The sequence below is a fragment of the Odocoileus virginianus genome, chromosome 7 (assembly GCF_023699985.2).
Source record: "Odocoileus virginianus isolate 20LAN1187 ecotype Illinois chromosome 7, Ovbor_1.2, whole genome shotgun sequence".
Lineage (NCBI taxonomy): Eukaryota > Metazoa > Chordata > Mammalia > Artiodactyla > Cervidae > Odocoileus > Odocoileus virginianus.
The window spans coordinates 58,643,756-58,666,600 of record NC_069680.1 but is presented as its reverse complement, the minus strand read 5'-3'; the positions used below and the strand labels follow the sequence as shown (position 1 = coordinate 58,666,600).

The 22,845-nt window shown below is 42.6% G+C and overlaps 1 protein-coding gene across 2 annotated transcripts in view; it reads right to left on the bottom strand.

The window, feature by feature from the left end:
• The window catches only part of TET1 (tet methylcytosine dioxygenase 1), a 138,731-nt gene extending 131,452 nt beyond the window's left edge, over positions 1–7,279 (bottom strand). For both annotated transcript variants that reach the window (XM_020869895.2, XM_070470742.1), the window contains exon 1: positions 7,058–7,279. The gene's annotated coding sequence lies outside the window, so the exon portion shown is untranslated. The remainder of the gene's footprint in view (positions 1–7,057) is intronic.
• Between the last annotated feature and the right edge of the window lie 15,566 nt (positions 7,280–22,845).

Sequence of the window (22,845 nt, the reverse complement as noted above, 5' to 3'; positions counted from 1 at the left end):
AGACCCTGATGCTGGGAAAGATTGATGGCGGGAGAAGGGGACGACAGAGGATGAGATGGTTGGATGGCATCACTGACTCAATGGACATGGATTTGGGTAGACTCTGGGAGTTGGTGATGGACAGGGAGGCCTGGCATGCTGTGGTTCATGGGGTCACAAAGAGTCGGACACAACTGAGCAACTGAACTGAACTGAACCAAGTGATCATCAGTCTGTGGCAAATGAGAAAAAAAAGAGGCTGAGTACACCTGAAACTAACACAACATTGTAAATCAACCAGTGAAAAAGTGAAAGTGTTGTTCTCTTTGTCGTGTCCCGACTCTGTGACCCCATGGACTGTAGCCTGCCAGGCTCCTCTATCCATGGAATTCTCCAGGCAATTATACTTGAGTGAGTTGCCATTTCCTTCTCCAGGGGATCTTCCCCCAGCTAAGGACTGAACCCAGGTCTCCTGCATTGCAGGCAGATTCTTTCCTATCTAAGCCACCAGGGAAACCCAAATCAACTATACTTCAATTTTAAAAATAAAGAAGTAAAAAAAGGCATGTAAAGTTTTTCATAAGTCTGAATTAATTTAATTAATGTCTTCCTTTTTCTCTCATTAAAATATAGAGTGTTTCTCTGGTATCTCAGTGGTGGAGAGCCTGCCTGCCAATGCAGGAGACAGGTTTGATCCCTGTTCTGGTAGGATCCCACATGCCTCGCAGCAGCTGAGCCTGTGTGCCACAACTATTGGGCCTTGAGCCTGTGATCTAGGGCCCAAGAGCCACAACTACTGAACCCATGAGCAGCAGATACTGAAGCCTGTTCACCCTAGAGCCTGGGCTCCCCAACAAGAGAAGCCACAACAAGGAGAATCCCCAGCACCACAGCTAGAGAGCAGTCCCCCTTCCTACAACTAGAGAAAAAGTCAAACAGCAATGAAGACCCATTCTTAAATTCTTAAATAAATAAAATTTATTTAAATAAATAAATAAAATTTAAATTTTGTTCTTAAATAAATGCACATTCTTAAATAAATAAAATTTATCTTAAAAGTAGAGAATTCCCTGGTGGTCCAGTGGTTAGGACAATGTACTTCCATTGCCAAGAGAAGATGTTGCATCCCTAGTCTAGGAGGTAAGATTCTGCAAGTTGCATGGCCAAAATAAAATTTTTTAAAGTAATAAAAGTCCTTTTTTATGAAAAGGTGAAGACGGGTCTCTTCTTTTCTTTTAAAATTATTACCTGGTACAGTAAAAATTTGACAGTCCTCTACCATCCTCAAATTTTTGTTTTGTTTTGGTTGTACTTTTTTGATCCAGGTAATCCTGGGATACACTATTTGGTTTTGTGGCTAGAGATGGTGTTGCATTAGAAAACCCTCAGTTTCAAGCTGTGATCACCAGCTGTGTCCTTCAGCAAACTATTTAACAGGAGTCAAGTTTCCTGTGTTTGAAATGAGGTTGTCTGGGGGGACCAATGGGCTTCTCTGGGGAAAATCTAGTGGTAATGGTTTCATCCTTTTGATATGTGAGGTAAGAACAAAGACTTTGAAAATAAATGTGGGTTCAATTTCTAGATCAGAAACATTATCAGTCATGTGATTTTGACAAATTCCTTGGTCTCTCTACTCCTCAGTTTACTTACATATATTAGAATAAGAAGCATAATAAGAACTTTCCTAGTGGTCCAGTGGTTAAGACTGCACACTTTCAATGCTGGGGTCATGGGTTTGATTCCTGGTCAGGGAAATAAGATTCCACATGCCTTGGGGTGTAGAAGGAAACAGAAATATAATAGTACTGACTTTACTGGGTTACTACAAGAATAAAATGAGATGATACATGTAAAGGCTTAGCACAGAGCTGGCATATAATAAATGTTTTGTAAATGAGAGCTTAAAAAAAAGTCTGCCTACACTCCAATATATTTTAAAAAAGAGAGAGAGAAAATAAGTTTAATAGTAGTTATCATTATTATAGAACCAATTTAATCCTCAGTCTGCCATATCCTGCAAAACAAGATCCAATTCTTTTATTCTGTCTTCACCTAACACTTTGTAGGCCACACCTTATAATAAAAGATCTCAGAGCACAACATTTAGAGTCAAAGCATTAAGCCTTTAAGAAAGATTTTTTAAATAGACATTAGTGATAACATTAACCACAAGAAAAACAGCATTTTGATAAATCTGTGCTAAATACAAATATTAGGCTAAATACAAATCCACTTGAGTTCTTGGCATTAAGCGTACTGCTTTTCCTCTTTTCTTTAAAAAAAAAGTTTGGCTACACTAGCTCTTTTGCTGTGAAAAGCTGTAGGATACTGTCTCCAAAGACCACTGGTTTTCACACCACCATTTTTAGAAAACAAAGACATTCCAATTCTAATCTCCAGAAAGTCAGCAATATTTATAAGGATGTATTTTCAGATAACAAAAAGCAATCCATCCCATTCACTAGAAATTCAGAAATTCAACAATATCAGTATAAGCATACTTCATGTCTTATATCAGGATTACATGGCTAAAAATTATTAGGGGCATATAATCTAAGTACTGCAATCAGTCATGAAAATTAAAATTTTTATATTGAGGCAAGTAATCTGGATATGCCAGAGGGCGTCATGGGATCTGCTTTTGAAAGTAGTTTATAACTTGATCTCTGTCTCATATATTCTTTTATATTTTTTAATGGAAGTGCTTTAGAAATTCAGACTTGTAATTAAGATAATGTTTACCATTCAAACCTTATCTCCTGAAAAAGAGCCTGTCAAGGAAATGGAAAAGGTATGAACGACACAGATTGGAAAGATGTGGCCTCTTTAAATGGTAACAGCCTTTTTATGAGATCCTGAAAGAGGCCAATGACCCCTAAAAACCCAACTGCAGGAAAGAAACCACTGGGTACCACTCAGCCAAAGAAACAATCAGAAACAAAATAAGGACTCCTACAAGATCTTAATTTTATCACCATTGGCTCCACTGATGAAATGTAACCCCTTTTGAGATAAACTAAGTTATCCCCAGGGCTGAACTCTGAGAGGAGAGGCAATAAGCTTTTTCTGAAATTTGGGGGCTGGAGGGAAGGGAGGGAACCCATTCTATTATATAGATTCATATTTAAATATGGAATTTTCTACACATCTTATTTTCCTTATTAATTTATAAACATTATTAAATGCTTTATCTGCTTTCTTGGGTGCTTTATTTTTTATAGAGTATTTAAGTCATAGAAAAATACATTTACAATTGAATACTAATTCCACTTCCATTTTTCATTTCTGATGAAAACTGACATTTTAGTATTTCTCAAAAATCAGTTTTATTCTACTCTAAAGTATATTCAAGAGTCTGAGTGCATGGAGGTAGCTACAGGATAATATGATTGGAACAGAAAATAAGAGAATAACGTCCTTGTTATCAAACATATATAGTAGGTCCCAGAGGGGGCCTACATGCAATTAATTGATACTATCTGGTGAGCTCTTATTTTCCTGGAGGAGAAAACAAAGCAAAGTGAAACAGACAAGCAAAACTTCCAACAACTGTGGGATGCAAAGCATCACTTGGTTAACCAGTGTTTTCACCAGAGGGCAACAAGATCCCCAACCCATAATAATCCCCCCCCCAAAGTGTCCTTGTGACATAAGGGACTGGAGTTGGAGCAGTACATGAGATCTAAATATTACTGCCCAGGAGATAAGGGCCAACTTATCATCTGAAACATGAAAAGAGATTCTAACCCAAAATAGAAAATCAAAGGTTACAGAGAAAGTGGAGAAGAGGCTAGATCAGGTCCCAGGGCCTATGTATGTATCTGCTAATCATTCACACATAATTTAAACATAGCTAACCAAATTGATCAATAAACAGGATCAGACTTCTGCCTCAGTATTATTTGAGTTTACTAAGTAGTCTTTCCCTAAAGAGCCTTAAAAAGTGCGGGGGTGGGGGAAGGGGGGAGCAAAAACAATTTCTGATGCAATCACTTTGCCTAGAAACTGAAAAGCTGTCTTCCTAAACTGTATCAGTTGTCTGTAAAGGACAATATTGACAGTACTGTGATAGAAAAATGTTCTCCCTCCTACATCCCTCCTCCTTCTGGATCTCCCAGTCCCCTGGGCAGGAAGTGGCTGAACTGATGTAACCATCCAGCCCACATGTCAATTTAAAATTATACTGCAATCCTTCCCACCACCAGCAGTGGCCAAAAAAGTGGTGAGTATTTGCATACACAGAGCTAGTTTCGAAAGAAACTCTGATTTCATAGTCACTCCATTCAGCTTCTTAGAATTTAAAGGCTACTGCACTTGACTGAGAAATACAAGACTCAAAAAAAAGCATTTCTTTTTAAAGGACACCAGTTCGCTTAGTTTCCTCCAGTAACTAAGTTCTGAAGGAAGAGGAGGTGGGCGGGCTGCTTGTAGTTCCTAGATAGTTTTCTACCACAGGAAGTGTGAGAGCTCTCCGCACATGGAAAGACTGGAGGGAAACTGACTAGAATGCCAGCAGATTTAGTTAAAGGCTCCTTCCATATGTAAAACACCCTTGCTGCCCTGCAGAGAGCGAGGGGGGAAAAAGCCAAAAAGGGCCACCGAAAGGGAAGGGATAAGTTAAAATGGAAAGAGAATGATCCCGCCAATAACAAGAAAAGCATAAGACATGTTGAGAAGAAGAGGGAAAAGCAGAAGGAAGAAAATGTCTAAAGGGAAAAAAAAAAGCAAAAAAGTAGAGGAAGGGGGAAGAAACATGTAGCAATAAAGCCAGAATATAAAAAGACACCTGGATCAAAGCACAAGGCTAGAGTTAGAAAGATGGAGGGGTGGGAAAAGAGAAACTTATAGGGGGAAGGAAAAATACAGAGGCAAAGAAGAAGGTGGGGGAGGGGAGGGACAAACCAGATAAAGAAGACTGGAGGAGGAAGAGAAACAAAGGGCGGGGACAGAGGTGATCCTAAACTCCAGCCCATCAATTCTAGAAGATCAGAGCTGGGAGCCATAGTTAACCCTCGGTTAAATGGTAAGCTGTGATCCCGGAGTTCTTAAGATGAGCTATTAGTCTTTGCCAAGAGATAGGGGCAGAGGATACTAATAACTCTCATACTTGATTCTGAAGTTTAATTGAAATCGTAACATGGTTTTAAACACGGTCATACATTGACAACCAAGCTAATTAAGATCTCTTAACTGGGGAGTGGAGGCACTTGGGTTTCAACCTGTGTAACCAACGCAAACCAGTACAATCAGGAAATTCACTCAAAATCAACGTTACCTGAGGCTTTTCGTTCTTAGAAACAACGCTGACTAATCTCCAAACCTCTCCTTATCTGCATACCCGCCGTGTTTAATTGTACGCATAAATTCCTAATATGTCTTAAAAAGCTCTCGCCCTAACCGGTTCACAAGCACATTTTCCAAGCTAATTTTGGCATCCTGAGTGAGGCCTAAGGAGGCCGACATTTTTATTTTACTTTATAACATTGAGGAGAGGGGGAGGTGGAAAGGATGGGCACTTTTCAGTTCAGAGCGGACCTGAGGTTGCGGCCCTGTAGCGCCGCCCTTAACCCGTCTGGGTGCAGCTCTCAGCGCACTCCGCCGGCCCTAGACTGTGCACCTAATCGACTCCTCGCTCAAAGTCTTGCAACATTTTTCAAACATGTATTTATAAACTGATCATTACTGTATTATGCGGCTCATTTTGTGCCCAAGAGTGGAGCCGGGGAGTAGGGGAAGAAGCAATGGGCGAATTGGGGCTGGGGAAAGACCCCCAGTTCAAGTAATATCTATTCTCTTGTTGATACATTAATTTTTATTGGGTCAGAAATGCCCAATTTGTGTTCCCCATTACAGTGGGAGGTGTACTGTGAGGGGCCAGCAACTTCCCGACCGCTTTTAGTAGTGACTGCGCACAGCCCCTAGTAGCTGAATCGCTTTGGGAGTGTGGGTGAGAGGGAGGGAAGGAAGAGGAGAGGGGGTGAGGAGGAGAGGGAGAGAGACCTAGCCCAGTCTCTTCCCGACACGTGAAGTGGCGGCGGTCCCTGGCACCCCGAGACCCGGCCCCTCACGTGCCGGCCGAAGTGTCCCGGCACCCAGCTCCGCACTTCTCGCACCCTAGCGCCCCGCTCCAGGATTCCGTGCTAGTGATGTGACGGCAAGCCGGCGCTTTCGGCGACCGAGCGGCGCCCGTAAGGGTTTTTAGAAGGCCATTTTGACAGAACACGATTCTATTCCCTACTCCCTTCTTCCCCGATCCGCAGAACTCCGGGTCAACCTCTGGCAAGCCTCTCCTACAACCTCCACTCCAAAAGTTTCGTCCCTGAAGCCTCCTCCCCGAAAAGCTCAGGGAACCCAAGTGCCAAATGTTCTCCCAACGAGCTGGTCCCCTGTATTAGCATGCGGGAGGAAGACAACTTCTTTTGGGGGTACACTTGAGCGTGGGACAGCCCGGGTTCCACACCCGAAACTTGCCCTAACTCTTGGCTCTTCTCAGCCCGAGGCGCTCAGACCTCCGTTTCTCCTCCGAGGGGCATCAATCACGGGCACAGTCGGGGAATCGCCCCCTCCCAAAGCCACCCTTGCCCTCCCCCAATCCTCTAATTTCCAGCGGAGCCCGGGGTCCTAGCCCGAGGCGCTCGGCTTTCCCCACCCGGCGTCCCAGCCCGGCCTCGGGGCAGGCGGCCGCGTCCTCTGGCCTGGGGCATTGTTTACCACCCGCAACAAAAGCGCCCCAAGCGGCCTCGGGTGGGGGGTCGCCGCGGGGAGTGGGCCCATCGCTGCGACCCCCGCGGCCCCGCGGCCACGGAACCCCGGCCCGCGTCCAGAACCGGCCGTGCACTGCCCTTCGCAAGCCTTTCCGGCCTCCGCGTGGGGCTCCGCAGACCCCTGCCCTCTGCCCCTCTCCCAGCTCACCATGGCCCCCCCACCCCCAGGCTCCGAGGACTGCGCGCGTCCCCCCGGCTCCAAGCCCGCACCAGCCCTCGGGGAAACTTTCCAACTTGCGATCGTCCCCACAACTTCGGAGTCAGGGGCCCCGGCGGGCGCGAGGGGCGCGGGAGGGCCCCGGGAGGACACCTACCGGCTGCCTGGCAGGGTCAGGGCCCGAGCCCCCGGGGTGGGCGACTGCTTCCCAAAGGTCCACAGCGCAGAGGCAGGTAGAGCTGCATGACTGGGGCAGGGCAGGGGGCGTCCGGGGGGGCAGACCCGGGAGCAGAGGGCCCAGCGGCTGCGCGCACAAAGCGGCGCGGGAGCGGTCTGCGCTGCCACTCCCCGCCAGGTCAGCCCCCCGGAGCAGCACTGTCTCCCCAGGACAGACCTCAGGGAGTGAAGCTGGGGCTCTGCCTTCCCTGGACCCTGCTCTGCTGAGCGAGAGGCAAAACGCGAGCTGGATTCCCCAAACTGGAGCTGGACTCCCCTTTGGACCCTTACCCTCCCCTTGGCCGTCTTCTCTCCCAACCTTTTTTTTTTTTTTTTTTTTAAGGTCAAAGGAGAGTATTGGAGAGGGAAAAGGTTATCAAGATCTTCTTGTCATGACTTTTTTTTTTTTTCTTTTAACCAGGTACTCTCGGGCTGAGAGATAAGTTTTGGGGTCTCTGAATTGAATGTTTATAGATACATTAACTGGGATGCCAGGTCAGAGATGCCATCATTGAGCAATATTTGGGTCACGAGCAATGGAAAACTGCTCTCAGCACCGTAGAGAGAAGCCAGAGAAGGGTTGTGTTCCCTTGACTCAGAGTTAGATGTCTGCAAGGGTCATCACAACATTTTTGTTAGTTATTTGCCTTTGTACTTCGGCGGTATTCACTTTACAGATGAAGGAGACACAGGAATAAATAAGTTTTCATCATTAAGAGGAATAACCAGTGGCAGTATACCAAAACTAAGACTGACTGGGGCGTTCGAATTTCTCCGTAAGTGTCTGATGGGCTGTTGCTTCTTCCAGCAGACAGTTATTAAACAGACATGGGAATCTAGATCTTTAATGGAGTCACAGTGGTAAGGAACATAGAAATCATTCCAACCAGGTTAAATTTCAATGGAAGGGAAAAGACTACTTCTGTTGCCTTCCACACCATTCTATCCTTATCCTGCACATAATTTTTATTCTGTTATACCTGCTTTAATAAACATAACCAGATTGTTCTTTTGAGAAAGATTCCTAAACTTTCAACCTTTCTCACTGATTGATTCATTCAAATTTATTCTTGAGCTAGGAGCTGGGCATATAGAGATTAATGCAATTTGCTTCCTACCCAGGAGGAACAGACATTCCAGGTTTGCAAGCAGAACAAACTAATGGCACCACTGCAGTGTTTTCAGGGCTACAGTCAGATAAATACCTTGATTGGAGAAAGAAATGTGGTTTTTAAAATAAAACTTGTCTGCAAAAATGCCACTCTTCTGAATGTTTCCAAAAGCCTAATTGTCAGTAGCTTGTCAGAAACAATCTCCTAGGACTGAAATGAAAAGAATGTTGGGAGAGTTTGACTCAAAACTTAATTTTCTTAAAGAACAAAGGGAGAAAGGCTATCATGAACTAGCAATATCCTGGCTTTTGTCAATTAATTGAAATGATTTACTTAAAAAGGTATTGAGGGGCTTCCCTGCTGGTCCAGTGGCTAAGACTCCAAGCTCCCATTGCAGGGGGCTAGGGTTCGATCCCTGGTCGGGGAACTAGATTCCCTGTGCTACTACAAAGATCAAATATCCCATGTGTTGCAGCCAAATAAATTATTTAAAGAAGAAAAAGGGGGAAAAAAGTTATTGAGGTGGGAAAATCACATAAAGTTATAGAGAAATGTCCAAAGCAATGCTTATTCCCTTCATTTCATAAACATTATTTGAGTCCATACTATGTGCCAGGCACAGTTTCATACTTTGGGGAAACAGCAGGAAGCAAACTGAAACCTCTTCTCTAGTGGTGCTTGCATTCAATAATGGAGCGGGGTGGGGGGGGGGGGCAAGGAGAAAAAAAGCTAGAAAGCAGAATACATATAGTGTGATGGTGATGGTGAGAGTGGGAGGGGGGAGAAGGAGGGTAGGGGACACTGAATCCTTGGGAAAGCTGCAATTTTAAATCCAGCAATCAGCTCATGGAATAGATCTGAAAGAGATTAGGAAGGAATCTGGGGGAGATTTTATGCTTTAGGAAGGAGCAAATGCAAAGGCCCTGAAGGTGGGTTTGTATCTGTGGTGACAAAACAACTTCACTGTATTTCACGATGGTAGAAAATTGGAAACTGGAACTTCCCTGGTGATCCAGTGGTTGACTCTGCTGCAGAGTCCATTAAAAACAAAGGAAAAAACAGGATAGCTAATTCCCAACGACCAAGTCTGAGACAATTTTGAGTTTGGAAAAGAGGTTTAGCTTGGAAAATCAAAGGTGAAAGTCTTCAGCATGTAGATGACAATGAAAATCACCTTGGTATCTGTGACTTAAAACAGCCCTAGCAACATCTGGTTCATCTGAACCTGTTAGAAAAGGAGTCTGATAATTATAACAGAAACTAAAAGGTTGAATAAATTGTGGGAAACTAAACAATAACATGAGGTATCTACCCAAAGAGAAGAAAAGAAAGTGCAATTCTTTCCAGACCTCAATATCAAAGAATAAATGTTTAAGCAATTTCCTACTATCCTTACCCATTCTTAATAACAGAGCAAGAATTCCAGTCTTATTTCCAAAAACCTCTCTAGGAGAGAAAGGTGAAGATAAGGTTGGTATTGGAACTTTGCTTATGTAACTTCCTAAATACATAAATGTAATTTCAGCTTAGTTTCCCTGCTTACTAATTAACTTTGGCAATGTCATCTATTGGCCAAAAAAAAAAATTTTTTTCTATTAGCAAATTTTTTAAAATTTGGCAGAACTAACTGCTGATGGAGAACTCTTAAACATCCATAAAAGTAAAAATTGTGCAAACAACTGAGAAAGACAGACTTACTATTCTCTATAAGGAGAACAGGGGTGGATGAATGGATTGATAGATGATATAATGATATAATACTAGTTAGGAAAGAGTTAATAGTCCCTTGGTGATGTGGGACACTAACTACAATCAGGTCCTGGAAGAGCAGAGGAGGATGGGCAAGATAAACCTGTGCTAATAGCTCAGCATCGAAAAAGATGTAACGCTTTCAATTCTGCTAGAAGTCCAAGAAAGCAAGGAAAACCTAGAGTTGAAAAGACCCAAGGGAATTCTCAGAGAATTTTCACAGAGCAGGTCTGCAGGAATTGGCATTTACTTGTCAGTTTACTGGCAGATGCAGACCTAAAATCTTTTTCTCACTCAAGCTTCTAACCTGAATCAAAGATTATCAAGAAAACATAGGGTACATATAACACATGGTAGGTACAAACCAAAAGACACCTCAATTGAGAAGGTGGTAGAGGAAATCAAATTGATATTCTGAGGGAGAAAAAATTTTAGGCTTGCCAAATTGGTTTTGGAATTGGTTTTGGAAGGAAGTGGAAAAATTAGCATACCTTCAAAGTAACTATAGAGAATGAAGCTATATTCTAGTTATGATAATGAAACAAGATCTTTTATAATATAGTCAGCTTCCAAAAGAACCATATCCTTTGGACTTTCCTGACAGTACAATAATTAAAACTGAGCTCCTATTACAGAGGGCACTGGTTCTATCGTTGGTTGGGGAACAAAGATCCTACATCCCTCGAGTTGTGGCCAAAAAAATTTTTTTTTAATTAAAAAAATATATATATCCCAAATCAAGAACTATCTGAGTGTGGTCAAGCTCAGTCTGTTTTGCTAAAAACTCCTTCCCTACTTCTATGACAAAATTCAGCCATTTTTCCCATTTATGCCTTGTCCAGCAACTTTAATGATAAACTTTCCAACCCACTAATTCATTCATCCTCTTAACCTCTCCTGGAAGCATCCTGATTTGACTTCTATATCCACATCATCCATTTTCTCTACTGTTTGCAAACAGAGAATTCTGTGAGAGCCTTAGCCAACTTTGACATCGTAAGACCTAAATCTGCATTAAGTCTTTATTTCTCCTCAGCAGTTACTATTTTGGGAGCTTTTGAGTCTCTTCCTGCCGTGAGACCTGTTCTAAGCCTTTATTTTCTTAACCTCCAAAGCTGTCCACAGCCCAGGCTATCAAGAGAGGCTCTTGATTTCTTTTTTACTTCTTCCAGTTTTATTGAGATATAAACGACATATAGCACTGTATACCTTTAAGGTGTACAATATAATGATTTGATTTATATACATCATGAAATGATTACCACAATAAATTTAGTGAATAAACTTTATCTCATGTAGAGGTACTTCCCTGGTAGCTCAGATGGTAAAGCATCTGCCTACAATGCGGGAGACCTGGGTTTGATCCCTGGGTCAGGAAGATCCCCTGGAGAAGGAAATGGCAGCCCACTCCAGTATTCATGCCTGGAAAATCCCATGGACCGAGGAGCCTGGTGGGCTACAGTCCATGGGGTTGCAGAAAGTCGGACACGACTGAGCGACTTCACTTTCACTTTCATGTAGATACAAAATGAAAGAACATTTTTTTCCTCGTGATGAAAACTCTTACAATTTACTCTCTTAAATTTTACATGTGACATCTAGCAGTGTTATATTGTGTTGAACTTTATATCCCTAGTGCTTATTTATTTTTTAATTGGAAGTTTTTGTACCTTTTGACTATCTTCATCCAATTCCATGTCCCCCCACTCTCTGCCTCTGATAACCACAAGTCTGGTCTTTTTTTACATGAGTTTCTTTGTTTGCTTATTTATTTTTGAAGTGAAATTGACCTACGACAGTCCGTTAGTTTCTGGCCCACAACACAGTGATTCAATATTTCTATCTACTACAAAATGATAACCACAATAGATTTCTTTTTCATATATGTCATTTTAACTATTTATTTGGCTGTGATGGGTCTTCATTGCTGCGTGGGCTTTTCTCTGTGGCGAGTGGGAGCTACTCTCTAGTTGTGGTGCATGGGCTTCTCGCTGGGGTGGCTTCTTTTGTTGTGGAGCTCAGGCTCTAGAGCATGCAGGCTTCAGTAGTTGCTCAGTTGCAGCCCTAAAGCACAGGCTTGATAGTTGTGGTGTGGGGACTTAGTTGCTCCACAGCACGTGGGATCTTCCCGGACCAGGGATCAAACCTGGGTCTGCTGCATTGGCAGGCAGATTCTTCACCATTGAGCCCCCAGGGAAGCTCTACAATCGGTTTCTTAGTTACCTCTCCCTCCCTTCCTGAACAGTACTGTTTCCTTCCGTACCTGAAGTTTTTTCCCTGTTACATGGCTGTCCGTTTTCTTGTGCCCTTCAGCCTAGTCTCCATGCTGCTTTATTGGAGTATTACTACGTTCATGAACCCTTCTTTTTAGTCTCTGCAGGCTCTTCTTCACTAGTACCTTCTTGACTGCTGTCTAGAGGTCTTCCATGTTCATCATACTTAGGACACGCTTTGGTTTGGTCTTGCCCTCCCGTCTATCTTTAGCCCTATTTCTCTCCATGACAAATTCTATTTCATGCTGTTTCCTGTTCCTATAACAGCTATTTGTTTCTGAGTCCACTGACTTACTCTCCTGAAGTTACATTCACAACACAGCTTCATTCCCTTTTTTCATCCCCTCCTGCCCCCACCCTCGGAGAAGGCCACTCCAGTACTCTTGCCTGGAAAATCTCATGGACAGAGGAGCCTGGTAGGCTGCGGTCCATGGGGTCTCAAACGGACACGACTGAGTGGCTTCACTTTCACTTTTCACTTTCATGCACTGGAGAAGGAAATGGCAACCCACTCCAGTGTTCTTGCCTGGAGAATCCCAGGGACAGCAGAGCCTGGTGGGCTGCCGTCTGTGGGGTCGCACAGAGTCGGACACGACTGAAGTGACTTAGCAGCAGCAGCCCCCACCCTACATTTTGAAATTTCTCATCCCTGTAATTTGTGACACCTATAGGCCATCCTGGTTCTTCTCCTAGGAGTCCAACCAAAATGCCTTCACCATCTTCTTCCTCTGGACTCTTCCTTCTTCAGACCCTCTTGGCATTGCAAACACTTTGGATCTCCTGGTCCAGCCTACTTCCAAAGCTGACTCTCCAGCCCTGAATGTTTTTCTCTGTGGCCCCAGTCCATTATCTCTAACCCCTGAAGCCATGTGCTGTGCTCCTCATCTCTTTCTTTGCATTTTCACCTGAGACATGCTGGGACCTGCTCTGCTCTGATACTTGTTTCTCATTACATCACACGTGGTGACTTCTACCTAGCAGGCACATTAAGCCCCCTGGCTGAATTATTTCCAAATGTTTTCTTCCTCCCTTCTGAGAATTCACTTAAAGCTGTCAATAATTTGGCGAGTCGTTCTAAACAAATGTACTTTCTCTAGCATTGTGAATAGAGGGGATGGAAAAGCTGGGGCAGATGCAGATCTGCCTGGAATATACTTCTCCCTCCTGTTCTCTCCTCTCTTTCCTCTATTATTACTCTCATTCTTGCCAGGCTGGCACACTTACCTTCATCCCTCAAATCCCAGCTCACAAAGCTCCTTGTCTGTGAAAGCTCACATGATAACTGAGGCAGAATTAGGAGCTTCGTAGCTCTCTCAACACTGCTTCAGCCACAGTCCCACATCTGTCATAGAACTTCTCACTCATGCCACCCCAATTACTAAACTGTACACCTCTCAATGGACTTCCCTTCCTTTTCTATATTTCCAGTGCTACTTCCTGGTCCACAACATGGTGATTCAGGACATAAAACAAAGCAGACAACCAATATTTGTTAAATGACCCTCAAGAGGTCCTATCTAAACTATCTAAACTCTGTGACTGCAATTATGTAATTCTACGTGCGCATGCTAAGTCATTTCAGTAGTGTCAGACTCTTTGCAACCCTATGGACTATAGCCTCTATCCAAGGGATTCTGCAGGCAAAAACATGGTAGTGAGTTGCCATACTCTCCTCCATGGGATCTTCCCAACCCAGGAATCGAACCTGAGTCTTTATGTCTCCTGCATTGGCAAGCAGGTTCTTTACCACTAGTGCCACCTGGGATGCCCATATCATTCTATATGTTTGCACTGCTGCTGCTGCTGCTAAGTCTCATCAGTCATGTCCTGCTCTTCGAGACCCCATGGACTGTAGCCTACCAGGCTCCTCCAGCCATGGGGTTTCCCAGGCAAGAGTACTGGAGTGGGGTGCCATTGCCTTCTCCATATGTTTGCACAAATGAGGCTGATTTCTTGGTAATCTTCACATTGTCACAATACCTTACACATGACAGAAAATGTGAAGTGCTTGCTACAGGCTCACACAAAGCAGAGACTCTTTAGGTCCCTTTCCCATCCCCTCTTCTTAGATATAAGATGCACTTCAAAAATATCTATCATTGCCTTAATGCTTTCTAAAGCCTTCACTATTTGTAGACTTCTATTGTTTAAAATCCACTGACAACTCAGTTCCTCTAGAAAATTGTTCTTTTTTAAAACTTAATCAATTTATTTGAATGAGCTGAATCTTAGTTGTGGCATGCAGGATCTTTGATCTTCGTTGTGGCTTTTTTTCTTTGTTTGTTTGAGTTGTGGCATGTGAACTCTTAGTTGCGGCATGTGGGATCTAGTTCCCTGATCAGGGATCAAACATAAGCCCCATATATTGGGAGCACAGAGTCTTAGCCACTAGGCCACTAAGAACCCTAGAAAATTGTTCTTGAACAATCCTACTAGGGAATTCCCTGGTGGTCCAGTAGTTAGAACTCTGCTTTCACTGTTGGGGCCTGGGTTGGATCCCTGACCAGGGAACTAAGATCCTATAATCTGTGAGTGGCCCAGCCAAAAAATTAAATTAAATTAAAAATTAAAATTAAAAAAAATTAAACAACAAGAAATAACCCTACCAAACATCCATAGTGAAGTCGCTCAGTCTTGTCTGATTCTTTGTGACCCCATGAACTGTAGCCTATCACGCTTCTCCATCCATGTGATTTTCCAGGCAAGAGTACTGGAGTGGGTTGCCATTTCCTTCTCATAACCTCTGAATTATCTCCCCTCCTCAGCATTCATGAAGAATAGTGTTGAACTTCATTAATTTATACTCACTGATAATGTGATTTTGACACTGTTCATTAGTATTATGTATGTTCACATTTTGTTTCCCCAACTATGTGAAAACTTCAGAGTAAGACTCATATCTTCTATTTCTTTTGTGTCTTATCTCTTTAGAGAAACTGATACTATAACACCCTCAATAAATATTCCTGACAGGCCAAATATTGACTGACAGAAGCAATTGGATAATATACCCCATGTTATCTTCTCAGTGAAAAACACTAAGTAAATCCATTAGTGTTATTATTGCTCCAGTGTGTGAATATATAAATATATTTAATATATCTAAATATATAAATATAATTGCTACTGTTGATTGAATACCATCTTTACACATTATACTATACTTTCTAAACAAACATGGCTTTAAGTTGCCATGTAAATGCCCCAGATTTCCAAGTTTATCTCTCTAGCCTGAATCCCATTTTTGAGCTCCAGACTATTTTGACTTAGATCCTTCACGGACTTTTTAAACTCAACATTTCCAATATTACATTACTCTTAAAACACTCCTTACCACTGACTTCTATACACACTTCCAACCCCCGCCCTACCTTACCTCTACCATATATCTAGCTACTCCTCCGTCTTTTTTACTAGCTCATCATTCTCCAGCTGGCAATTAGGTACTGCAGTTACTCAAGGCTGGGGTTTCCTTGATGGCTCAGACAATAAAGAATCTGCCTGCAATGCAGGAGACCAGGTTTGATCCCTGGATTGGGAAGATCCCCTGGAGGAGAGAATGGCAAACCACTCCAGTATTCTTTGGAGAATCCCATGGACAGAGGAACCTGGAGGGTTACAGTCCAGAGGGTTACACTCCAAAGGGTTACAAAGAGTCAGACACGACTGAAGTGACTTAGCACAGATGGACACGCACAAGGCTGAGTTCTAGGTTCTCTCTCTCTTTAGCTTGGACTTAACTAATATTGTATTTTCAGCCAAGGCTGCTCCATATATTCACCTTTTCAGTATCTCCTCTTGGAGGTCTCTGAGGCCTCTGCATACTCAATATGTTGCTACCAAGCAACTCATTCTCTCCCCTGGCCTTTCACTTTGCCCTAGAGAAACAACAAACTGATCCTCTTCTAGTGATCCTTGCCTCAGTGAATCCATCCAGTCACAGAACCAGGAACCTAGGAATTAGCTTTGACATCTCCTTTTCCTCAGTCCTTTTACTGAACCACCAAGTTCTATCCCTTTCATCACTTCAGTATGTCTCAAATCCATCCACTTCTGTCCATTCCCATGGCCTTTACTCTAGACCAATTGCCATGTTTTGCAATAGTGTACTCACACCTACTTTTGTCCTATTTCATTATCTAAGCCACAGGCAGAATGACCATTTTGAAATATACCTCACCATGTTAAACACAGCTTAACACTGGCTTCATGTTGCTTTAGGGATAATGTCAAGACTCCTAAAGTGGCTACAAGCTGCCAGTGGCTGTAAGACTTGACCTATTTCTCTACCTCGTCTTAAATCATAAATATCCTAGTTTTTCCCACTCCAGCCTCAATGGCTTTATTCTACAATTGCAAACCAATAATTCTGTTCTTGGAAACCAGTGAATTTAATTTGCAGATATGTTTTATTTTAGGCAAAGCAAGCACTTTACAGTTCTTCAGTTTAGCAGCTCCCTCTATTATCTTACTGCAGAAGGAAATGGCAACCCACTCCAGTACTCTTGCCTGGAAAATCCCGCAGACGGAAGAGCCTGGTAGGCTGCAGTCCATGGGGTCGCTGAGAGTTGGACACGACTGAACAACTTCACTTTCACTTTTCACTTTCGTGCATTGGGGAAGGAAATGGCAACCCACTCCAGTGTTCTTGCTTGGAGAATCCAGGGACCGGAGAGCCTGGTGGGCTGCCATCTACGGGGTCGCACAGAGTTGGACACGACTGAAGTGACTTAGCAGCAGCAGCTATTATCTTACACATTTGTCAATATAAGTGACCTGCCTGAACCCTGGAGGGGCATAGTATGGCAATGCATTTGAAATTGTGATTATATCCTTGAAGACCCCAAACTCTTCTACCATTAGCTCTGATTCTTTTTTCTGGAATGCCTAATTTTTGGCCATGCCATGGGGCATGATTGATCTTAGGTCCTCAATTATGGGATGGAAACTTTGGGTTCAATCATTAATTCCTTAAAGAAGGCTTCTGTAAGAAATAATAAAAAATAAAATAAAATAAAAAGAAGGCTTTTGTAAACTTGTTTAGGTCATTCCTCTTTTTATGCTCTTATATCATCATGCACTAAGCCTTTTCTCAGAAGTACTTATCCCAGTTTCAATTTTACATAAATTTCTTTGGTTATTTGATTAAGATCTCCCTTTCCCACTAGAATATAAACTCCCTGAAGTGCAGGGATCAAGTTTTTATTTACTGTTGTATCTCTGATACATAGCACCTGTATAAGAAATATCTGTTGACAACAATAAAAATAAATAAGGTCCGTTCTTTAATTTCTAGTTCATTGCTATATCTAATTGTAACTACATTGAGATAATGTAGTTTGTCTTCTGAAATACTCAGAAAATTCTTACTCAGTTTTTAAGGCTCAGTTCAAGACTATAGCTTTTCCTAATGTTCTTCCCACCACCCCATCCCAATAGACATGGTTTCTCTCCTCTTTGTACCTTATAGTACTTCTTGCACACCCCTAATATTGGATAGATACTGACAAATTGTACTTTTTGTATATACTTTTTTTGGAACTGCTTGCTCTCTTACAGAAGTCTTTGTAGGAATTTTATCTTTTTTTTTTATCTTTTTTTTAAATCTTATTTTTATAGCTTAACCATCTAACATAATGGCTGGCATTCAGTAGGTGGACGGTAAATACGCATGGTTGGATGAATAATGATCTGTTTTGCAGGTCTAGGGGTGCACAAACTAAGGAAATGAAAGAAATATAGCACATACTAAGTGCTGAGCACTGTGGTAGGTCCTTTGCTGAAATAATCTTATTTGATATTCATGTCATATCTCAGGGGAAGTATCACTCATCTTTTATAGATTAAAAACTGAAGGTAAGGCCTTTATTTCCTTTAAGATCATTTACCTGTTAAGTAGAGAAGCAGACAGTCATGTTTCTGTTTGTTTTCACTATACTGTGTTAGAAATTTAATGTACAGCTTTCGTGGACTGTACAAAAAGACAATTAGAAAATGTTACTTTTCATTTTTTGAGTACCTGATCACTAATGCCATAATTTAAAAAAAGACACCATTTCCTAAAATTCCTGTTTTCAGGACTTAACTGGTGGTCCAGTGGTTAAGACTCTGTCCTTCCACTGCATGGGGCATGGATTCAACCCCTGGTCTGTCCCTGGTTGGTGAAATAAAAGCCCACATGTCACGAGGAGAGGCCAAAAGAAAACAAAAAAGCAAACCATATAAAATATCGTACAATGAAATGAAAGGTGTAACCCCCACCATCCTTCATTCATTCCACTCTACAGAGGTAATCTCTGCTGACAGTTTCTCGTATATTCTTTCAGAAATTATTATGATATTTCTTCTAATATACTAAAATGCTATACTTTATATACAGATAAAAGAAAACGTGGGTGTTTAATTTCATGTGAAGTTGTATAGCATCTAAAGTGTTTTAAATTTTGTTCATGGATATGTTTTACTAAACACGCCAAGATCGTGTTGCACGAGTGCCAAGTCGCTTCAGTCATGTCTGACTCTTTGCGATCCTTTGACTGGAGCCCACCAGTCTGCTCTGTCCACAGGATTTTTCAGGCGAAAATACTGGGGTGGGTTACCACACCCTCCTCCAGGGTATTTTTCTGACCCAGGAATGGAACCCAGATCTCCTTTGGCTCCTGCATTGCAGGCAAATTCTTTACCACTAAGACAGTGGGGAAGCCCAGATTATATATTACATGTGGATAAATTATGTTGTCTTTGTTGTTCAGTCGCTAAGTCATTTGTGACTCCACGGACTATAGCATATCAGGCTTCCGTGTCCTTCACTATCTCCCGGAGTTTGCTCAAACTCATGTCCTTTGAGTCAGTGATGCTATCCAACTATCTTATCCATGGATAAACTATATATGACTCCAAAGTTATTTAAGTTATAAGGCATCTCTGATACATGATGCTTATTCCTGGTAAAAATAACTAAATAAAAGTTAATGATCTGTGGTCTAAAAGAGACTACTTAATGGAAGACTTACAAAGACAGCTAAGGTTCATGACAATGTTTATTAAAATGGGGCCTCCTCTGGAAGCTTTAGAGCCCATGCTCCTCAACAAGAGAAGCTACTGCAATGAGAAGCCTGTGCACCACAGCTAGAGAGTAGGCCTGCTTGCCACAACCAGAGAAAGCCCACCTGCCACAAGGAAGAGCCTATTCCCCACAAGGAAAACCCAGCACAGCCAAAAAAAATAGGGGCCTCTCTTGGATTTGGGGAAGCTTGGGTTGGGGTGGGGAGTGGGCAGGGATGACCCCCTGTCTGCAGCTGGCTTAACCTACTCAGACTTGGCATATGACTGGGTGAAGGTGGCCTTCCTCTTCAGCATTGTCAACACCATGGTGCACCTCGACCCCTTGGACCCCCGCCAGCCTCCCCAGTGTATCACAGTGCTCTGCATTTTTGAGGAGATGTACTCTGACCTTGGCATCAATGACTGGCTCTGTAAGTACGTATACGACCACATTGGTAGGGAGCACTCTGCAGTGATCCCAGAGCTGGCGGCCACTGTGGCCACATTTGCCATCACCACTTGGTGGCTCTGTCTTATGATATTGTCTACCTGTGGTCATGCCTTAATTGCTTGGGCCTCAACTTTGAACTCTGGGTACAGAAGCTGGCAGAGTAGGGGCCCTTAATGTGAACTGAAGCCTCACTTTTGGAGCAGATGTTCTGCAGGCTCCAAGCTATTTTTGGGGCCATGCACTTGTGAGCCATCATCGTGTACAACCTTGTAAGCCTGAACAACCTTGAGTTCACAGAGCTGGTCGCCCAGTGTCTGCTACCCACAGGGTTCCCAAAGACCATGCCTGCTGTCCTATTTGTTACCTCCTGTGATGTCCAACTGGGGAAGAAGCCAGAACAAACCTTGGCACAGGAGAAGAGCAGAAAAAGGACAAAGAGAAGCCAGAGGAAGAGGGAGGGGAAGAAGGAGAGGTCCTGCTCAGCTATTCCTGATTCCAGGTCCAGGCCTGGCCCATGGGCTTGACTGATAGAATAAAAGACTTTTCCACCGCTGAAAAAATAAAGAAAAAAAAATGGAACATTGATTTCTCCCTGTTTCATTAAAAATTGGGGTATATGTGGGTTTGGGTGAAGCTTTCAAAGAGGACTTTTTAGGTAGTTATTGCTATATTCACTCTATATGATATTCACATATTATCCGTATTTTTTAAAAAACTTTGCCAAACATTTCGCTTTTGGTATTTTGTATATTTTCATCTTTACTGTTTGTGCCATAATTCCTATTCCCTTTCTGTGCCTTAAACCTGTCCCTCTTTCTGTTTTCCCTCTTCTGTTAATTCTCCATCAAGTCTCTTAACCACCCTAGCAAAACCTGAAGCAGTTTTGACTTATCCTATGCCTTGCCTTCCATATCTAATTTCTTAGCAAGTACAGAAGGTTCTGTCTTCCATCTATTTTCTTTCTGATCATGTTTTCATGCTCTCAACCAACTCTCTTGTCTGGATGATTGCAAAGGCTTCCTATCTCACTTCTTTACTGTTGTATCTGTCAGTGTCTGTCTTCCCAATCATCATGTTCATCTTTTCCAGATTAATTCTTCTAAAACATAGTTGTTATCGGTTTCTCATTAACCACTGAATTAAGTCTAAACTCTTTAGACCAAGATTGAAACCGTTCATGATATAACCTTGACTTATTTCTCTAACGTTATTGGTCTGTGGTCTGCCATACAAATGTTGGGGAGTCATGGAGAAGGGGTGAAGGATCTTAAACCAGGCAAACTGGATAATTCTTTGTTTTTGGAACAAATTGAGCTTCCTTATGTGTGTGTGTGTGTGTGTGTGCAACCTGTGTATATGTAGGTATGTTTGTTTGCCTTGGCCGATGTTTAGCTGTGTCAAAGGACAGTTCAATTACCTCCTTCCTGGGTTCAGTTCAGTTCAGTCACTCAGTCCTGTCTGACTCTGAGACACCATGGATTGTAGCACACCAGGCCTCCCTCTCCATCACCAACTCTCAGAAGCCACTCAAACTAATGCCCATTGAGTCGGTGATGCTATCCAATCATCTCATCCTCTGTCGTCCCCTTCTCCTCCTGCCTTCAATCTTTCCCAGTATCAGGGTCTTTTCAAATGAGTCAGTTCTTCACATCAGGTGGCCAAAGTATTGGAGCTTCAGCTTCAGCATCAGTCCTTCCAATGAATATTTAGGACTGATCTCCTTTAGGATGGACTGGTTGCATCTCCTTGCAGTCCAAGGGACTCTCAAGAGTCTTCTCCAACACCACAGTTCAAAAGCATCAATTCTTCTGTGCTCTGCTTTCTTTATAGTCCAACTCTCACACCCAAACATGACTACTGGAAAAACCATAGCTTTGACTAGATTGACCTTTGTTGGCAAAGTAATGTCTCTGCTTTTAAATATGCTGTCTAGGTTGGTCATAAATTTTCTTCTAAGGAGTAAGCGTCTTTTAATTTCATGGCTGCAGTCACCATCTGTAGTGATTTTGGAGCTCAGAAAAATAAAGTCTGTCACTGTTTCCACTGTTTCCCCATCTATTTACCATGAAGTGATGGGACCAGATGCCATGATCTTAGTTTTCTGAATGTTGAGTTCTAAGCTAACTTTTTCACTCTCCTCTTTCACTTTCATCAAGAGGCTCTTTAGTTCTTCTTTGCTTTCTGCCATAAGGGTGGCGTCATCTGCATATCCTTCCTGGGTGACCTATGACAAATATAATCGGTCTTTCTTCTTTACCCTTACTTTTTATTTGTGTATATTTATTTTACTATTAGGTTCACATTCATCCCGTGAAATAGTACATTAATCTAGGGAAAGGATTCGTTTTTCTCCATTTCTTTAGCCTCTGGCCACTAGATGCTAGATATTCTAGAAGTGAAAGTCATAGAAAAGGTTGGTCTTTAAGTAAAGCCACAATTATTTACTATCTAGTCAGTGTGAAAAGACATAGCAAATGAACAAAACAGATAATTCCTACCTTCATGGAGCTCACATGCTAGTGGGGGGAGACTGATAATAAAAACATTTTACAGGCTTCCCTGGTGGCTCAGTGGTAAAGAATTCACTTGGCAATGTAGCAGACATGGGTTTGATCCCTGGTCCAGGAAGATCCTACATGTCGCAGAGTAGCTAAGCCCGTGTACCACAACTGCTGTGCCTGGGCTCTTATTGTTGTTCAGTTGCCAAGTCATGTCCGGTTCTCTGCGACCCCATGAACTACAGCATGCCAGGCTCCCCTGTATTTCACTATCTCCCTGAGTTAGCTCAAACTCATGTCCATTGAGTCAGTGATACCACCCAACCATCTCATCCTCTGTCGTTCCCTTCTCTTGCCCTCAATCTTTCCCAGCATCAGGGTCTTTTCCAGTGAATCGGCTCTTCGCATCAGGTGGCCAAAGTATTGGAGCTTCAGCTTTAGAATTCATACTTCCAATGACTATTCAGGGATGATTTCCTTTAGGATGGACTGGTTTGATTTCCTTGCTGTCCAAGGGACTCTCAAGAGTCTTCTCCAGCACCACAGTTTGAAAGTATCAATTTTGGGGGGCTCTGCCTTATTTATGGCCCGACCCTCTCGTC